The 18612-nt window shown below is 34.4% G+C and overlaps 1 protein-coding gene and 1 pseudogene across 1 annotated transcript in view; one reads left to right on the top strand and one right to left on the bottom strand.

Moving 5' to 3' along the window:
- The window catches only part of LOC133200314 (uncharacterized), a 454022-nt gene extending 435956 nt beyond the window's left edge, over positions 1 to 18066 (bottom strand). Inside the window, exon 1 of the mRNA XM_061336132.1 lies at positions 18032 to 18066. The gene's annotated coding sequence lies outside the window, so the exon portion shown is untranslated. The remainder of the gene's footprint in view (positions 1 to 18031) is intronic.
- Positions 1217 to 4360, top strand: LOC133200369 (uncharacterized; annotated as a pseudogene).
- Positions 18067 to 18612: the final 546 nt, after the last annotated feature.

Genomic DNA, 18612 nt, shown 5'->3' with positions numbered 1-18612 from the left:
ACTCATGGGGAAGTATATAAAAAATTGTGGGTCACGCGCGAAATTCTGCCAATCCACAGAGTGGTAAGATTTCATATATATATAATTGCATTGTGGGTCATTTTTTGAGTGTGTAATTATGGGTCAAAAAAAATTTTTTTGTAAAAAATGAAAATAGTAACTATATTATTGTCATAAACAAATTTTTAGGCACATGGTTTGTGGGTCAATATATAATGACCCATAAACCATCCATGATACCCACAACGTGAGTGAAAAAGACACAAAATATCCCACAATCCGCATGGCACAAAACTATATATATATATATATATATATATATATATATATATATATATATCTGTGTGTGTGTGTGTGAGGGTGTGTGGGTGTGTGTGTGTGTGTGTGTGTGCAGAAAATATTGTAAGAAACAAAATTAATAAACCTACTTAAATGTAATACCATTTTCTTACAGTATAACGTGGGAACCTTTATTTATTTTATGTATTTATTCATTTATTTCTTTCTTTCTTCTGAAAGTGTCAGAACAATATTTTACATTGTATGCTAATGTCGGCACTCCAAAATTAATAGGATTTCACCACTAAAGGTTAAATTCATATATCAAAGTGAAAAACTATCAATTTTCGCAAAATACAGTTATTTGGGATGTTTTGTTTTGGTCCTGCGTCAGTTAGTCTATACCTCAACACATTTTGTTTACGTAATATGTGCACTGATTCATCATCAGTCGAAGCAAAAGTTTTCAAAAGGTAAGGACGGGATTTCACACGGTGGTAATTTTTCGATTGTTTCTAGCTAATACGTTTACTTTTTTCAAAAAATTGTTGTAATGAAATTTTAAACGCCATTTTATTGCATATTTATCAAAATTTAATCATCGATGCCAACAATTTTTTGATTTTTAACAGACCTGCATTTATATATGCTAGGTACACACGTGCATTCAAAGTAGTCAAATTACATTTACGTTTGATGACAGCCCATGGTAAACAAATTTTCTCTTTGTTTATATTTCGAGATTCGAAATGCCTAAGCGAAAGACGACAAGTCAGACCGAGGCTCAGTCACGAAAACGAGAGGGTCCTCGAGACAAGAGCCTCGCCAGGAGACTACTTCCGAATTTCCTCCGTCGGCGAGCATCACGGACGGAACAGTCCAGCCTGTCAGTCGCCCTACTGATACTCTAGATGTACAGGCTTCCACACCCTCGATAATGCCTACCAACGTTATGCCATCCTACCAACTTCAGGATCTGGCTCAACGCATTTCCACAATTCTGAGTGAGTGAGAAGACCCAGCCGAACTTCAGGGGACAGAAGGCACACCTTCATCTAATGCGAACGTAAAAGTTTCTAGTTATGACAATGATTTGGGGAAAATGTTCCCAACAATATTAAACTCAAAATTGCCAATGGCGAATATGTTAATTTAGCTTCATTGATCAACAATAAGCTTGAAACTGACCCCAATGTTGATACTAGATATTTCTCACTGCAAAATGGCAATTTAGCTTTATCATCAAAATCTAAATTAAAACCCATTACTGATATTCAAACGTGGACAGATGCATATCTTGTCTATGCAGCTATTTATGCGCTGGCTCGCCCCATGGAAAACGCTGCCCTGTTTAAATATGTCCACACAATACGTCTCGGGGCAAGTCTGGTTAATGGTCTGGGTTGGTGTGACTATGACATTCAATTCAGATTGAAGAAAGAGTGCAACCCTTCAATGTCATTTGCGTCAGTTGATCAGGAGCTTTGGCTCCTTAATATGTATAACAATACTCCTCACCAACAGCCTTCCATTCAGTCATCCCAACCCTTGAAATGTTATTATTTCAATTACAACGGTTATTGTTCAAGGCAAAACTGCCAATATAGGCACAGGTGCATTCTATGCTCACAACCCCATCCCTTCTCAATGAGTAAAAGCACTACTAGAAATTCATTGAATTTTTGATCTGGGAACTCTCAGTCAACCTGGCGTGCTCAATCAACAGTCAAACCAGCTACAGTGCTGCTATCCTATAAGTTGACAATCCTATCCTATCCTATCGTGAATCCTGCATCCACAATCCTATCCTGTGATTTCAGTCTAATCCTATCCTATCCTATCCTGCTACTTTCAGTTTTTTAATATTTAGGAGTTAATTTGACAAAACGAAAAAAAAAATAATAATAAAATGACCATTATATAAAAATCAGTAATAATTATGGATTTTATTTAATATGTTTTAATGATAAAAAATAATCGAAATCGACATCCATTAATTCCCGACACCCCGCACGAATTAATATTCGAGTACCGAGTTAAAATGTAAACAAAGGGACTGTAATAAAACATAGGCAAGTACTGATCTAGCGAACGTGTAAAGAAAGTAAGCTTTCAAAAAATTTATAGAAAAAAAATTATAATCCGACTTTTTTTCTATAATTTCACATACTAACAATGATCGAGAGATGTCACGGTATTTGCGATTTCTTTTCGAATTTATACACTTTGATAAATAAATGGAGTTAAAGTTAGAGAGAAAAATCGTGGAAAAAGGGGGGGGGGGGACAACAACTAAGACTTCAGATACTTTTCTAATGTTATGATTATTAATAAGTAGACTAAACGAACAAAATTTAAGCTCTTTAATTATGAGAATCAGACTATTAATGTCTATACCTTCATACTCATGTAGATCCAGAAAGAAGATACATGTATGACAAGACCATAAACCGAGAACAGACATTTAGAATATCTTGACTTTTATTCATTAAACATGTAAAAATTATTTAAATGTATGATTTGTTTTTATATTCATTGTTTAAAGTTATTCTTGTTTGAGATGTTCAGTTCATCATTGTTTGAATTTGAATATTTTACAAATATGCAAAAACTTTATCACGTTTGCTAAATAAAAATCAAGATATTCAAAATGTTAAATTTTCTTATTTTACTTCACTTTGTTTTTAGTTTATGGTCAGTTCAGTGTCATGCAAATGTATTTCAAAAACCATATTTTTATGAGTGAGAATTTAATTTATGTTTAACAGAAAACATTTTCATAAATCTTCATAGACAGACTGACAGCAATAATTATTGCAGTGAACACACACATATTCCTTTGAATTCTTTCTTGTAAAACATGTATATGAATTCACAGTAGTTTCAGTATTTATAAGCCATATTTAAGTAAATTTTGTTTTTGACCTTGACATTTGATCTTGAATGTTATTCAGGGTCTAAATGAGGAACAAAAATGCTTGACCAAGTTGACAATATTCATTCAGGATAATTGCCTCTTCAGTGTTAAATATATATATTTTGGGCCAAATAAATCTCATCTACAATTTTATTTTTTTATCTACAATGTATAACAATTGAATGTTCCATTATGAGACAAATTCATCAGAAGTATACATGTATTTCAATGCCAAGCTCACAGATATATGTACATGAAATCTGTTAAAATTTAAGTTTATCAATGTCTTTTTCCAATTGTATGATGTTTTACATGCATATGATTTCGCCTCCTTGTCCATCGCTCAAATTGAATTTCAAATGTCAAAGTTTGTGTCAAAGAGCTAGTCATAAGTAACCGAACAGTTTCAAAATTGTCAACAATGCACAGAAAACAAATACTTCACACACTGATCTCCTTAATAAAATCATCATGATTTCAGACTCTAGGGGGCTCTTGTTTAGTGGTTTGAACATCTTTCATATTTATTCCAGCAGCAGATGAGATGAACTGCAATATGTACAGCAGCAAATATGCAGGATCATCCTAAAAAAAAAAAAACAATTATTATTATGATTATAACAATATATGCATGTAGATTGTGCATTTTAGTCATATACATTATACATTAAAACTGTATTTTATTGTGATTATCTTTCTCATTTCATGTGCGACTGGCTGAATTTTACCTTTTTTCTCTCCCAGAGTAAAGCATTTAAAGAAATCGAGCAAACTCAAATCTTATACTGCAACTTCATAGTCATATCTTAATTAAACAATCATAATTTACTTGTAAATTGTAATTCATTTCATCTCGTCAACTTGTTACATGTAACTAGTATGAGTACATTTGTTTGTTTGTTTTTTCCTCTATTTTGAATTCTAATGCTAGTATTAATCTATTTATGTTTTTTTGTTTGTTTTCTTCTTTGCTTAAAATTTGAATAAGAAAAAAATTATGAAAATACATATAACATGATGATGACCATGTCAGATGACCAGAACAATAACAAACTGTTTTCAGTTTTACTCTTTTTTTTTAAAGAAGAAAAAAATCACTTATTCAGAGAATCTACACAGAAACTTCATCTCAACTCTGATAATGATATGTATGTATTATACTGATACCCATGCATAAACACATGTTAATAATCATACCTACTTTTCAAATGTAAAATCCTTTTTTCCTCACAAAATATTTTGATGTGGGCAGGCAAAACCAAGTATCATTCTCTGCAATGAAGAATAATGAATGATTAATTTATAATTCATAACCCAGAATAGATCATACATACAATGTACATGTAAATGCTGAGTTGGCTTATAATACAATTTAAACAGTAGCATAAGATATGATTCTGTCTTTATTTTATTATAATTGCACTCAAATTTAAAAAAAAAATAAATAAATAAATAAATAAATTTAAACCACAGTAGGGAAATAATATAGTAATAACAACTGAAAAAGGCATAATACATCTTATTGTTTTAGGACACATTGTATCATGACAGGGAATTTGTAAATTTTTAACCCTCTCCCCTTCCTACACTATACCTATTTTTCCACACCCGATTTTTGTCTATGTTATAATAGAATAAAATTTTGATAGCTCAAGTCATTATAACATTGCTAAAAGGGGGGGAAATGTATAAACATGCACACATGTACAGTGTGTAGTATACTTACATGTTCTTGCACCAAACAACTGCGATATCGATCTGTTCAAGTCCGCCGTTGGCGGTTTGTGTAGAATTATCCAGACAAACAGAGCACATTTAACACAGTTACATGTTATTGAACTTTAAAACAAGTAGGAATTGGCTTAATCATCCAAACATGCTGAAGAAAATAAGATCTCTTGATGTCTGAACTCTTCGTTGTTTACTTGTGAAGATTCTTCCGGTAATCGTTCACGGTTAAATCGTACGCAATGTCACTCGAAGTTAATTAATAGAGGGCGGAGCCCTCTCACGGGTCCGAAGGGCCCGTGAGAGCGAAGCTCTTCCTATAGGTAACACGTATGTATATAAAATATACAGAATTCTATTGATAACTATATTTTTATTATAATACCTATGGAACTGAGAACCTTGTCGCCAATATGGCGTCCATAGTCTTTTCCATCTTGAATCTCGTGACGAATTCCCGCATAAACGAGATGTTTGTGAATCGTAACTTTAATTCCAATCCTGTGTTAATGAAGTGTAATCATTTCCAATAACCCCAAACACCCTTACAGTACATATCCTTGTTACTTTCGTTTTCGATTAACTTGAACTCAATCGTCATAAACCCGACATGTGACGTCATTCACTGACTGAATCAGCGGACACTGCCGACTTTTAACGACTTGCCATAATTGATTTTTAATATGCGTACTCTCTTTCTAAAAACGTGTTTATTCAACGGCTCATAATATCATACCAAAATTTTGAGGTAGTTAATAATAATTAAGCTCGGTTTCAAGAATTTCTGTGACGTCACTGTCTAGACTGAATGTAAACGCCGAAATGCACTATGGAGGGGTGGATCTTTCGGTGGCCCCTTTCACCAAAAATCTTACAGCTTTAGGAAAATAAATCTTTGTTAATAAAGTATACATGTAATTATTACTAATGTTTTAAGGACTATTCTCCACACATAATCAAAATATGAGATTTTTTGTGACCTACAAAGCCTATAATTTTCCTCTCAAGAATTCAAAAAAAAAATGTTTTAATGGTAAATTATTTTGGGAAATGAACTCAGAAGGGGAGGAGGTTTATTAGGAATTCGAATTATTTATCTAAGATTTTTTTTCTTCTGTTTTGGGTTTTTTTTCCTGGTCGTAAATACATGTGTTTGTATGTACATTTGAAGGTATAGGGTCTGTCTTTATTGTATTTTTCTCTGTCGTTAATTCGTGTTTTTTTTATCTGTTTTATCATATAATTTAAATGTGAGATAATCTTTGATAGCACTCTCAGATTCCCTGAAGCCTACCAACAAAAGAAAGTCTGGAGCTCAAACTACCACAGATGACTGAAATATATTTAAAATTAGATATTTTGTCTGACCAAACACATTCCATATATAGATAAATTTGAACGAAACAAAGATAGGTTGAGGATTTCTAATTGTTGTTTTAAAAAGTAATAAAATATAGAATGGAAAATTTATTCAACAAACTTGGACCCATAGTGGATTGTGCATTATGATCGTGTAAAATCAAAAGCTGTTCAGTTATACATGTGACTGACTGTAAATAAATATACACAAACGTATATGATCTCTATTTTGCAGCAATTAAATGGTATAATATACTTGTATAAACCTAAACTGTGCTGCAAAAACATGTGACGGGCATTTTTACTTAAAAGTTTTCTATTCTGATAAATGTTACCTTGCCTTAATGAAACAGCAAATACAGAAATCTTCATTTGATATTATCCATAGTAATCCATGTATACACACTGTAGGACAATGTTATTTACTGAGCAGTATAAAAAAAAAACTTATATTTAAAAAAATATTATTACAGCAAATATTCTAAAAATTAGGAAGTGTATGTCATCTTCTCATGAAATGCAATATCCTTAGATTTTCTTTCCTTTCATGAAATTCAACATATTATACTAGTATTTTTCAAAATATGCCGATCCTTTTATTTATTGTGATGACTGGATAGGGGTGTTAACAATTCATCAATACATAAAATAAGTACATGTATCAATATTCTCTTCGATACTTCCCAGAAATGTACAGTTCACAAGTTTGATTTGAAATTACAGAATTTGAATAAGTATGGCAAATTACACTAAAAATTTTCTTTCTTCCAGAAATTAAAAAAAAAAAAGAGGATTTTTACGTTGCTTTTATGTTAGAAAGTATTCAAGGCTATTTGGATCGGATTTGTTGAAAAAGAAATGCTGAAATATACATTTTTTCTATTAAAATAAGAAAATAATTTAATAGGAAACTGATTAATTAATGTGAAATTTTGTCATATCCTATAAATGCATTGTGATATTTTTTTCTGGAATTTTGTCCTTGAGATACACAGCCATGGTATTGTTCAGGCTTTAAGATCCCAATGTTCTGATAGCTCAGGAGGTAGCTCATCTGTCTGCACTTTTGGGTCCCAAGTTTGACTTCTGGTATGGTTCTTGAAAATTGTCCTTAATTTTTATTTGATGTCATGACCATGCACTGGGAGTAACAGATGAGAATTAAGTGTCTGGATGTTTCTGCATTGGTGTCTTTGCATAGTCGTGAAAGGTGAAGAAATGATGATCAGGCAGGTTTGTTCACTATGTGATTGAAACATAGCTGGAAGAGTAACATTTTAGAGCTCTGCGGCCTGGGTCATTTGAATCCTGGTCTGGTGCATGTTCTGCCTTCCCACTATTTGGGTGTTCTGGCTAAACAAAATCTGAGTAAAGGGCTTTTAGACTTATTAAACCAAACACTCTTAAATTTCATTATATGAATGAGAAGTAAGAGTCTTAGAACTAAGAGAAAGGATTCTTTTTAAAATAAAAAAAATGAATTCGTTGTTGTACTCTTCTGACACAGATTATTAACGCATATTTTATCATCAATCAAATAAAATATAGAGATGTTCTCTTCAAGGCTCCGCCCTCACTAACGGTAGCACCGTCTAACATATTAGAGGGCGGAGCCCTCTCACGGGCCCGAAGGGCCCGTGAGAGCGAAGCTCTCCCTATAGGTAACACGTTTGTATGTAGAATATATTGAATTCTATTGTAAACTATATTTTTATTACAATACCTATGGAACTGAGAACCTTGTCGCCAATATGGCGTCCATAGTCTTTTCCATCTTGAATCTCGCGACAAATTCCCGCATAGACGAGATGCCGGTAAATCATAATTTCAATTCCAATCCTGTGTTAATGAAGTTTTATCAATTCTAATAATCAAAAACACCCTTATAGTACACATCCTTCTTACTTTCGTTTTCAACTAACTTGCAATCGATCGTCATAGATCCGACATGTGACGTCATTCATTGAATCAGCAGAAACTGCCGACTTTTTAACAACCTGTAATAATTGATATTTCATATGCGTATTCTCTTTTTAAAAACAGATTTATTCAACTTTAAATAAACCATACCATGCTTTTTGGAAAAAAAAAAAAGTGGTTTAACGAATTTCAGTGACGTCACTGTCTAGACTGCGTACTATGCACTTTGGAGGCGCGGATCTTTCTGTGGCCCCTTTCACTAAAAATCTTACGACGAATGTCTTTAAGGTTTATTCTCAGAACACAAGCTAGAAATATATAATTTTTTGTGACATATGATTTTCCTCTTGAATAATTAAAAAAAAAATGTTTTAGTGGTAAAATATTTTGTGGAAAGGTTTACTGAATTCTGGTAACGGACCCAACAAGGGGGGGGGGGGGGTTGTTATGGATTTTAATTTTTATCTGTTTTTCTTTTTTTTTAATTTTCATTCTTGCATCCTAATTGTTATTTAATTACCATGTTGTCGATGTATACATTTGCAGGTTGAGGCCCATGTCTCATTTCTGTTGTTGTAAATGTTTCGTTTGTTTTGTTTTTGTTTTTGTTTTTAAATTTTTAAAGTGTCAAATCTCACAAATCTCAGTTCCTTAGCTCACCATCAAAAGAAAAATCTTTTTAACATGTCTGAAGCTCAAATGACGGTCCATTTGACTCTGTTGTCTTTTTAGAATTATAGATTTTTTCACCTGACAAAGTTACACATGTTCCATATAATATATATACAATGTTGACACAATTGAATGGATCAAACATATAATTTTAAAAAAGCTTGAGGATTTCTAGTTTTTGTCAGTTTTAAAAAGTACTATTTAAAAGTATAGAACAGAAAATTTATTCAACCAATTGGAACCCATGGTGAATTATGATAGTGTATAAAGTTCAAAATCATATGTAATTGAGAAAAACTAAGTTAAACAATGTATGATGGACAAGAAGGTAGCCATTCAGTTTACATGTAACAGTATATAAATAAACACGTATATGACTTCAATGTTGCAACAATTAAACTGTATACTATAATTGTATATATACCGATACTTTACTGCAAAACACATGTAATGTATATTTTTAATAAAGTTTTCTGTACTAATAAATGTTCTCTTGGCTTAAAAAAGCATATACAGAATCTCATTAGATATTACCCATGGTAATGCAGGCCCGTAGGAAGCAATTTCAGTTTTGGGGGGGCACAGCCATACATTTTTCAGTTGACGTTGAGGGGGCACTACCAATATTTCCTGACAAGCAAAAAAAAAAAACAAAAAAACAAGAAAAACATCAACTACCAAAATTCCTTAACAAGCAAAAAAAAAAAAAAAAAAAAAAAAAAAAAAAAAAAAAAAAAAAAAAAGGTCATCAGACGTTTATATTGACGGGGCACAAGCACACATTATCTATGTTTACTATAGTAATCTATATATCGACAAAATTACTGGGGGGGGGGGGCACGGCCCCCCGTGCCCCCCCCGGTTCCTACGGCCATGTAATCCAATTAGTAAAGTTGAGCAGTACTAAAACTATCTTTTTTTAAGCTTCCATATATGATCCTTTTAATAATTGTGTGGTGGATGTCACAAAACACCAATTACTGTGATACAGAGGGGGTCCATACAGCAATAAATAATTTTACCTTTTATTTTTGTTTATAAAAAGAAATGCTGAAATCTACATTTTTCATTAAATTTAAGAAAATAATTAATGGAAAACTGATTAATGTTAAAAAAAGAAAAAGAAAAGATGTATCATACATGCATTGCATTATTTTTATCTGAAATTCTGCGATACATAGTGATATTTTTAGCCCTCGCGACACACAGCCCTAGTGTTGGCCAGGTAAAATAAATATGTTTCCCACTGTCCTGATAACCCAGGAAGTAGATCATCTGTCTATATTTTGGGTCCCAAGTTCAATTTCTGATGTGGTCCATGAAAATTGTCCTTATTTGTATTTGATGTCAAAGTCATGCACGGGGAGTAACAGATGAGAATCAAGTGGCTGGATGTTTCTCGATTGGTGTCTTTAAATGTGCATGTAATCATGAAAGATTAAGAAATGATGCTCAGGCATGTTCATTTATTGTTGAACAGATACATAGGTGAAAGACTTAACGTCTTAAAAATGAAACTCTTGGGCATGGATAGTTTGAACAGTTGAATCCTTGACTGGTCTGGAGCAAGATCTCTCTTTCCCTGTTATGCTATTTGATTTTGAGTGCTCTGGCTAAGCAACTCATGTCATTACAATTTTATTTTAATCTTTAAAGAATAAAATGTAGAAATGTTCTCTCGAAAGCTCCGCCCTCACTAACGGTCGCACCGTCTAACATATTAATTTGTGTTAAAATAAACAAAATATGTTTATTTTCTATCGTATTTTTATAAAAAAAAATTTTGTTAACGTTTTAAAACATATTCTGTTTTTGTAATTAATTCTGAAATATGAATCAACCTGTACTCGAATCTGATTGGCAGTAGGGTACAGGATAGGATAGGATAGGATAGGATTGGATTAACTACTATATGTTTCTATCGTGAATCCTCAATCCTGAATCCTATCCAAACCCATCCCATGTCAACTTGTGGGATAGCAGCACTGTAATAGCAGTTACAGAGCCCCCGACTCAATGCCAGTTGACCATCAGTAGTACTGCGTACAGTCCAATCAAGACTTCAGTTTTATCAGAATGTTTGACTAATTATCCAGACATGGAAAACGCACATGGACTATTGCAAGGGTTTCAGTTTGGTTTTAAATTAAATTATCAAGGTCCTAGACAGCCATATGACTGTAGAAATCTGAAGTCTTTGAATTCACTTACTACAGAAGCCATACAGTTAGTCAATAAAGAAATAATTTTAGATCGGGTCCTTGGTCCTTTTTTCTACTCTCCATTTCTCAACCTTAAACTGTCCCCCATAGGTATGGTACCTAAAAAGATGGTACTTTTCATCTTATTCATCATTTGTCCCACCCAGTTGGTGATAGTGAGAATGCCTTTATTGATCCTCAGTATTGTTCAGTTAAATACACACCATTTGATGAAGCTTTGAGAATGTTGGAAAAATTAGGTTCGAGAACTTTTATGGCTCGCTTAGACATTAAGAATGCTTTTCGTTTGCTACCAGTTCATCCCTCTGATTTTGAGTTGCTGGGTTTCAAAATTAACAACACTATTTATATTGATAAATGTATGCCATTTGGCTGTTCTGTGAGTTGTGCTAAATTTGAAAAGTTTGCTTCCTTTTTGGAATGGTATTTAAAAGACAAGAGTCTATCTGATAATATAGTCCAAGATTTGGATGGTTTTTTACTAGCAGGTGCCTCTGGGACGAAGCATTAGCAATGTCATTATTGAGTTTCACCATTTACCAATCTATGCAACGATTTGGGGGTCCCATTAGCCCACGACAAATCCTTAGGGCCTACAACAAAATTGGTATTTTTAGGTTTGGAAATTGATACAGTCACAGAGACTGTTAGTATCCCATCAGAGAAGCTGTGTCAGCTTTATGATAATTTCAATTATTTCCTATCTCGTAAAAAAGTTACACTTAAGGAAATCCAGTCAATTAACGGCCTACGTAATTTCTGCATTAAGGCAATTCCAGCGAGTCGAGCATTCATCAAGCGCTTGTATGATGCCACTGTTGGGCTTAGCAAGCCTTATCACAAGAGACGCGTTACTCAGGAAATGAAGCAAGATGTACAAATGTGGCTAATGTTGCTAGGATCTTTCAATGGTACAACATCATATACACTGTAGGCAAGTAGACTGGGCCAGCGACGTTCAACTAGTGTTGTATACAGATAGCGCTGGTTATATATGGATTGGGTATCTTTGGAACTCATTGGGCTTTTTTATCGTGGCCAGAATCATGGCAAGGGGCTAGCATATTTAGGGACATTACCTTTTTGGAATTGGTACCAATAGCTATGGCCTTGTCTATTTGTGGAGATGAGCTGGGGGGAAATCGAGTTATTTTACCTACTGACAATATTGCCCTTGTCACCATTTTAAACACTAAAACATCCAGGGTTATGTATCTCTTAATGGTTTTGGTCCTAAAGGGCCTCGTCCACAATATTCAATTTAAAGGCCAGCATATTTGGGGAGTGAAAAATGTTAAGGCTGATTCTCTTTTTCGTCTCAGTGGCAGAGATTCAGACAGGTCTTTCCAGAAGCCGACCAACTACCTACGACAGTCCCAGAATCATTTCTCAGACTCATCTACAACATCGAGCTCAAGAACTTTTATATTCTTCCCTGTCTGTTAACACGAAAAAAATATACCGGACAGCATTGCAGCAGATCAGTTATTTCTGCCAAGTGTACAAGGGTAATCAATGTTCGCCACCAAATTCCAAAGACCTGATTCATTTTGTAGCTTATCTTTCATTTAAGCAGTTCTCACCAAGCACAGTCAAAACATATATAGCTGCAATATCTTATTTTTGCAAAATCCAAGGTTTACTAGATACAACAAAATCGTCCATGTTACATAAGGTTTTACTTGGATTGGGTCGTGTAAGCGCCAGGACTGACATTCATAAACCTATCACTATCAGCATGCCTCAAAGCATTTTCTCTAGGGGTGCAACGATACACTTACCTCACGATACGATACGTATCACGGCATTCAGTTCACGATACGATACGTATCACGATACATGACAAAGTTAAAAAGTCTTTCAAGTTTGTCATCATATTTTTTTAAAACTTGACAGGGTTATATAAAATGTTCATATTTTTAAATAATAATTAAAAAAAACTTTTTGTTAACTTGAATTGGATTGTTAGGTAGTTCTTTGAGTTGTGACAATATTCTAAACCAATGATGAACATTTACAGTGAACTACGGGGACCTTTCCTAATAATCTTCTTTTTAAATTGGAATGAAAAAGGAAGACATTCATTCTGTTATTCCTTTTATTTACCTAGAAAACCAGTTGTCATATTTCTCGTGTTAACATGTCTTAGTCAACAAGAGAGCGAATTTTCATCGAAATACACACGTGATGAAATATCGTGTATTACCAAAGAATACGTTTAGATCTAAAGGGTTTATCATTTGTCTTAGCATCTATAATAACAACTTATAATCACATTAAGTCAGAGACATATAAAAACCAGGGTTTTATATGTCTCTGATTAAGTCCTTCTCCGTGATAAATCTGAGGTCTGTAAGATGCTGGAGATGAGTTTAACTGCCGTTAATGCGTTATCGGCGACCTTACATTTTGCGCGGAAGGTATTTTGAAATTGTAAAAAAGGGAACAAAACGGACGATTCGGATAATTCTGGACCGATTGATCCGAACCGCGATATCAGTTTAGCGTATCTTGAATTGAACCGTGGAAAAATATACCGCGATATACCGTCAAACGGTTCATCGTTGCAACCTTAATTTTCTCTATCCTCCCTCAAGTATGTCGATCAGACTACGAGTCGGTGTTATTTAGTGTATTGTTTTGCTCTGCATTTTTTTTTTTTGTTATTTTCAAATTTTGGAGCTCGTTCAGGATTCTAAGAACAAACCCGGTCATGCTATCCAAGTAGGTGATATAAGAATAACACACAACAGTACTATTGTTATGTCCTTAAGTCACTCCAAAACTGATCAAGAAGGGAATGGGGCCACAATCACATTAGTTCCTTCTAGTCCAATCTGCCCAATTCAATATTTACTCTTAAGAACAAATGCTTATGGGGCTTTTTTTGTTCATCTGTCTGGCTGTCCAGTGACCAGGTATCAGGCAGAGTCTGTATTTAAGAAGGCTATTAACATGTTATGCTTAGACACTAAAATGTACAAGACCCATTCCTTCCGTATTGGTGCTGCTTCCCATGCTTGAGCTAGTGGTACGAGTCGGCAAGATATAGCGGTCAAGGGTCGTTGGAAATCTCAATGTATGTACGGTTATTTTAGAAAATGAGCCTTTGATTGTCATATTGTGCAAAATTTGCAGTTCAGCAAGTTAAGGTAGCTTTACCTTTACTGTCTAAGCATACAATTTTTATTTTCTGTATGCCCAGGTGTAGAAAAGTGTAATGTCATGTACAGAATATTTTGTATTATTCTCTTTTGTCTTTTCAACTCAATTTTGTATTGTAGATATTAGAATTTGGATTGTGGGTTCTTCCATTGTATAAAGGGCCTTTTGCCAGGCCGGGCAATCAGATTTTAGAGCCAACCTTGATCTAGGAAGGCATCATGCATCCATATTCTGGCAGGGTAAGGGGAGATGAGATGGGCTGAAGTTATGCCAAATGTTAAATCCTTGTTAAAATAAGAATAACCTCCTCAGATATTAGTATTGCATTGTGGGGGCAACAATATTCCTGATGCTAGGGGTGAAAAGTCAATCATGCTAATATTTAAAGTTAACACAACCCTGGTCGGCTTGGCTAAGTTGTTACCAGATACTGTTTTAGTGTGGTCTCAAATCCATCCCCACCTGCATTAGCGCGGCGATATTAATCAAAAAGCCTTGGACAAGGTAAGAAAACGCCTGAATAGTTTCATTGCTACTACATTAAAAAGGTCCGGGGGAAGTATGTTCGTTATCCTGAAATCCAATTGAAAAGCCCAGAATTGTTCGCTCCCGATGGAGTGCACTTGTCCGAGCTTGGCAACCGTATGTTTTTGTACCGCCTTCAACAAGGCTTGCAGACATTTTTAACAAATCCTGCTGAGAAAGTATCACCAAAACTAGGGGAGTTTGGGCCTTGGCTGCGCTATGTCTAGTTAGAGGGTCATACATGTAGTTTGCCACAAATTGGTGGCAGCATTTAATATATGAGTGTTACTCATTTGCATTTACATACCCAATCAGGCGATGCTTTTGCCTAAAAATGCATAAATTGTCTTGGCAAACCACATTTAACTTTTGTTGTTACCTGTTGTTAGTTTTAAAAGCATTTAGTTTTGTTTGGGGATGAGGATTTTCTCTCTACTGGTGGCGCAGACTATGCCGCCGCATAGTCTCGTGGCGGCTTTCAGGCTTACCAGTAGGCTCAATGGACTTGCTTGATATATATACGATTATTTGTTTGAAACTCAATTATTATGCTGTGTACATCTGTTCCCAGGTTTAACCAATTGCAGTTTAAGGGATGCCATATAAGGCTATATATTAATGCCTCGGCTCCCTCATTTTAAGCGGTCATGGCTCATTCAGCCAAATAAAAACAAATTCAGTCTGATATTTTCTTGTTGTATTTACTTGATGAATTTACTGGGTATACTGGCACTCCCCTTTAACTTTCATTATTGATGAATAATTTCGGAGATGTATAGATGTTTTTGCACCTAACAATAAATAAAATAGAATGCATGTATGCAAGGAAAAGATCGGAGACATTCCAAATGAATCGTTCATCTTGCGTTCACCGTTCGTTCAACGTTCACTTTGCGCTCGCGTTTGCACTCCGTTCGCTCTACGTTCGCTCACCGTTCACCAACCGTTCACCAAATTGCGTTCATTCATCGTTCGTTCACCTTTCGCTCTGCGTTCGCTCACCGTTCGTTCACCGTTCGCTCTGCGTTCGCTCAATGTTCAAGTGGGGAAGTAGAACATTCCGGGACTGTACCTATATGTTCGTTTTGAAATTTAGATGAAGAGATGCGCAAATGAAATCAAAAATTTCCGCTGACCTAGAAAGAGTTGTCAGGGTTATAATTGAGTGGCATCCCTTTACATTTACGAACCTAAGATATCATCTTACGGGGGAAAATTTGAAGTTCTTACATACCTCTTGGGATATAACAAAAATTAACAACACAACTGGTAGGTTTTTGGTGCGAGATTATTAGAAAATATAAGATTCACTTCTTAAATGAATTATTAATTATCGATAATTTTTCATAAATGAATTACTGTAAAATCACATATTTTCGTGGGATCAAATTTCTGTGATATGAGGAACAATTATGGGTTTCCGGGGATTTGAACGGATAACGAATTGTTGAGTAGTTATATACTAGTATAAATCGTACAATATCGTATGATAAGCAACGGACCGCAGTCTGCCTAAAGCCGTCTCCAACCAAGGTTACAATTGGACAGGATCGTACATTTTGACCTTGGTTTGCAACATTGTAAAATATATATGGAATCTACAATTTCGAGGGACACTTTATACATGTACCTTAAAACAACTAAAAATTAAACCCCTACGAAAGTAAGAGATTTCTCAGTAATCTTCCTATCTGTAAAGATTTTTTATATCCGTTTTCTAATTAACCACGTGTTGTACTATTGTTTGTTCAATATGACTCGTGTGAAATAATTGTGTAAGCATACACATATTGAGGGTGGGTATTTGAGCACTGTCTTACAGAAGCAATCCAGATTTTTCAAGAGGGTCCACATCAACTCTCTAACAGATGTTACACATTTTTATCCTTTTACACCACCCCCCCAAAAAACTAATCGATTAACTTCATCAAACCTGAAAAAAAATATTTCGGGAAATGGGAAGAGTTACGAAAGGACACTATCTTAGATATGTATATTTATTTTTCTTTATATACATGACTTCTTACCATTTAAAGAGAGGTCCGTGTTTTCCTGTAGGGAGGGGGTCAATTTCATGTCTTCGTTACTTTTACATAGACCTTTTAACGAGGCCGAGTATAATTATTTCTACCCTAGATATTTTGATAAATTTTCTTGAATGCATTTATACTATTATACTAATTATTTTAAGAAAAAGAAATCAAATGTTTACCATCCCGATTTCTTAGGGGGCCATCTCAAAAGTTGTCAAATTTTACCATTGAACCCTATGGGAATTTGTTGGAAAAGCGCCAAATTATCCCATTTTCCGCATATTTTTTTGTATTTCTGCACTAGGGATTTCCTTTTCAGTCAAATACATGAAAGTTATTGTAAAAAGTCGCCAAATCGTGAAATTTCAAAAAAGTTGACCATCTGGTTTGGTCTAGGAATTATAAAAAAAAGTTTATTTTTTCCAATGCCAAATACCTCTAAATTTGCCACATTCCGGCATACATTTTGTATGTAACGGCGCAGATATATTATTCTGGTTAAAAATTAACAATATTTAGATTGCTGGTATGTTTCTTTTGATGTTCTGTCAACAGTTTTTAATAAAATGTCCATGGACGTCTTGAAAATTCAAGCGAGTCATGCGTCATTCTTCAGCGTCATGCATTGTCTAGAGAACCGGAAAACAGTGATGTCGTGAAAACCATTTCAGCGTTTATTCCTAATCATTGTCGTAAAATAACATTCTATGACCCATAAACGTTACAGATAACGTAATATAATGTTAATTTTGTATCAAAATTAAAATACTTAGGATAAGTGTTATGTTGCACCTACTAATGCATTAAACTAAAAAGCTGCGCAAAGTCATGCGCACTCGGATTAGACTCGGCCTCGTTAAGTCTAAAAATCACAAAGGGGGTCCAGAAACACCCATCCCTTTACAGTTGCACACGTTTTTGAGTTTTAAAGCCTACATATTGTCAGTTTTGAGCTTTAAACGCTATATTAGAAGTACTAACGTAACATGGGTGTCTAGTAAATATCTTTTGAAACTTGTTTTAACCTTATTAATGTGTGATGTCAATATACTGTAACATAAGGATATTAACACTGAACTTTCCTCGATAAAACATATCGGTGATTGGTCTATCTGAGAGATGAAAATTTATGAAACCAAGCACGTTTCATGTAACCACTGCAAACAAATTATAATTGATTTTTTTCGAACTAGCTGTATATGAATGCTCACCTGATATCTTTGTCCTCCACGGGTTGTAATCGCCTACCAAGTCTACAAGAGAGAAAATGTATCAAAATTAGTAAAGATCTCTTGAAATTTACAATAGGCTTGAACCTTGATACTGAAAAATGCACTTCACATACGAAAATACCGGAGTTTTATAGTGACTTTTCCCCGCTAGCCACCTTCCCACCGGAAACCTGCCTTTATATTAGATTACCCATCCTCCGAGAAAATGGCTATATCATAAATAGTTTTCCACTACCACGAGAAGACGGCTATATAGTCGCATCCGCCCTCCATTACCAAATAACCCCGGGAGAACCTAGTGGTTAGGGGATTCCCTCCCCCCCCCCTTTTTAACACCGGGTAAGATTTTGACGGACCTTTCGTACAAAAAGGTAATATTAGAAGATAAGAAAATTATCCACTTTAGTAAAGTATTCACCTATTCTTTTTGTAATTAAACAATGTTAATTAGTTAATTTTAAATTCTATTGAATGCATTGTTTAGAACTTTAATTAATTAGTTTTGGTATGATGCATTTTCCTTCTGAGTAGTTCCCCTTTGCCGCCATCTTGGAAGTCAG

The sequence above is a fragment of the Saccostrea echinata genome, unplaced genomic scaffold (assembly GCF_033153115.1).
Source record: "Saccostrea echinata isolate AGI-Se365-2 ecotype Australia unplaced genomic scaffold, CSIRO_AGI_Sech_v1 ptg000038l, whole genome shotgun sequence".
Lineage (NCBI taxonomy): Eukaryota > Metazoa > Mollusca > Bivalvia > Ostreida > Ostreidae > Saccostrea > Saccostrea echinata.
Note: the sequence above shows the minus strand (reverse complement) of the source record. Positions and strands in the feature narration are given on the sequence as shown.